Here is a 2,861-nt window from a genome sequence, read left to right as displayed (position 1 = left end):
GTTTCCCAAAACAAGCATGAAAATAAAATTGGTTCTCCTTTATGATATCTCAAAAGGATTTATATATTAATTGGATTGATTGATAATTATAAACCGAGTAAAATATAAAACTAGTGTATGAGCCCTAATATTATTTTTGGCAAATTAGCTGGTAATATAGCTTTTTTGTTGATTAATAACAAACTAAACATGTTTGGTAAAAACTATCTGATAAGATAGATAATAGTATAATATGACCTACAAAATTAAGCGATATTATTGAAAAAAGATGAAGAAACCCTAATAATCTATGAGAAGTAGTTTTTTTTTTAAGAACGAATTTAATTACAACTTACTAAATCAGGGTTTTTGACAAACTAAAAAAAAATTAACTGATTTAGCCGTAGATAATTATAATTAGTATAATATATAAAGCATTGAAGAATATATTTATTAGAAAAAAGAAACATATTGAGAATATGGATATTGGGTTTTCGCCTATTTGATTACTTAGGGGGAAATCCTTTCTTTCTATAGAAATGAAATTGGTATCACCAAATAAGTACGTACACATGGTATTGACATTATTTACGTTTACCAAATGCTTAATCGGATAAGTCACATTTATTTACCGAATAAATATGGTAAAAACCATGAATCTTACATGTTAACCCGGTAAGTGATGACGATGACGATGACTCTTACCACAGTTAGCGTTTATTAGGTAAATTGTTACATACGATGGCGATGACACTTTAAAATAGAAAACATCTAAAAGAATTTGTAAAAAACATTCTATAAATCTATTGAAACAATTTCGGTTAATACATATTTTTTGTTTGATTACCATAAAATAAAGTCGTAATATTGTTGTAGTGAAACAATATAAATTCACAGCCTAATTGCAATCAAAGGAATACAGAAACCCTAAATCTGTAATTATGTAGGATTCATATCTTTTGCAGATTAGTCCTGAAATTTGTACATGAAAGGCATCTAATTCCAATATAAATATCTCCATATATAATACTCTTAAAAGATCAAATATCTCAATTCTTTCAAATATTGAAGATGTCCATCAAGCACCAATTACCCTTCTTACTTCTCTTAACCTTTTTTGTTTATGTAAGTTGCTCCTTATTGCTTAGATGCCTTATATTCTTATTATTTCAACTAGTTTTCTAACCGCGCGTTGCGTGATAGTGATAATATCATCTTTAAAAGGAATGTTATAGACTAAATTTGAAGTACTCTTCTGAAATTTTATAAACAAATGTGAGTACATTAAAAGTTTTTAAGAGGATTTGACAACAATCTTAGAACCATATGCTAATTTAAGTTATCTAACTATGCTTGAGAATCGTGTTGCAAAGTACTCTACAAATGTTTGACTAATGTTAGTAGTTTGTCTAATTAGAAGTCACAGTTTTATTTGAAATCTTATCTAAGGTGACAAAATCACGATTTTAATGTTATAACAAATTTAATTGAAATCTCATTTTTGAAGTTACGAAGAAGAAACGTTCTATAATATTTCTAGTGAAAATTAGAGGAGTGCGTAAGTTGTAGCAACAATAGTGGAAGTCCAATACAATGCATGAAGAACCACATCATCAAGCTAATATAATGGATTTTTCCTCATAAAAAATAAAATTAATATCAAGTGGGGTCGATGACCCACATATCAGATATTAAACTGACAAAAATATTACACTTTATCGTAACATTCTATAATATTTGAATTGTAATTAAAGGGGTGTGTCAAATCTTGATAGTATTAACATCAAGAAGAYAGATAAATAACTACATCATGTTGTCAAATTATCATCATTGGTTTCACTTTTATATTTGCACTATAATTTTTACCATTTAGTTGGTTTTATATTTGCAAACATGATATAGATTTCAAAGATAGTCATCCACCTTTCTTATATACTTTAATTTGTTCAAATTTTTTAACTTTTCATCAATGTGGGCAACTAAAACTCAACAATAATACATCATTTGGTTTGATTGGTTTCCAACCATGGTTATATATATATATATATATTTTAACTTTTCATCAATGTGGGCAACTAAAACTCAACAATAATACATCATTTGGTTTGATTGGTTTCCAACCATGGTTATATATATATATATATATATATATATAATATAATAATATAATATAATTAATTTTGCACTATAATTTCTACCATTTGGTTTGATTGGTTTCTAACTATGGTTATAGATTTAAAAAGGTCATCCAAAGAAAGACAACCTAAGAGGTAAAACTCATATTTGACACAAAAGCATCCAATCCACCTTTCTTATACACTTCATTTTGTTCAAAAATTTCAACTCTTCACCAATGTGGGATACCTCAAACTTAACCATAATTCATCAACACCTCAATACTCAATTCTCATGATGTCACCTCAATACTCTTGGTTCTTCCTTTAATATATATATATATATATATATATATATAAAGATATAATACTATAATATAATTAATTTTACACTATAATTTCTACCATTTTGTTTGATTGGTTTCCAACCATGGTTATAGATTTCAAAAGGGTCATCCAAAGAAAGACAACTCTATGAGTCAAACCTCACATTTGACACAAAGGCATCCAATGCACCTTTCTTATACACTTCATTTTGTTCAAAATTTTCAACTCTTCACCAATGTGGGATACCTCAAACTTAACCACAATTCACCAACACCTCAATACTCAATTCTCATGATGCCACCTCAATACTCTTGGTTCTTCCTTTAGTATATACATATATATATATAGTATATATATATACATATAAAGATATAATACTATAATATAATTAATTTTGCACTATAATTTCTACCATTTGGTTTGATTGGTTTCCAACTATGG

General features: G+C 27.3%; 1 non-coding gene across 1 annotated transcript; it reads right to left on the bottom strand.

The window, feature by feature from the left end:
- Window positions 1-1,528: 1,528 nt before the first annotated feature.
- LOC112504151 lies at window positions 1,529-1,716 on the bottom strand. The gene has a single exon (XR_003068133.1). It is a non-coding gene; the product is annotated as a U2 spliceosomal RNA (small nuclear RNA).
- Between the last annotated feature and the right edge of the window lie 1,145 nt (window positions 1,717-2,861).

This window comes from Cynara cardunculus, unplaced genomic scaffold (assembly GCF_001531365.2).
Source record: "Cynara cardunculus var. scolymus isolate 2C unplaced genomic scaffold, CcrdV1 Un_Scaffold_4775, whole genome shotgun sequence".
NCBI classification, from domain to species: Eukaryota; Viridiplantae; Streptophyta; class Magnoliopsida; order Asterales; family Asteraceae; genus Cynara; species Cynara cardunculus.
This window is presented reverse-complemented; position numbering and strand designations above follow the sequence as displayed.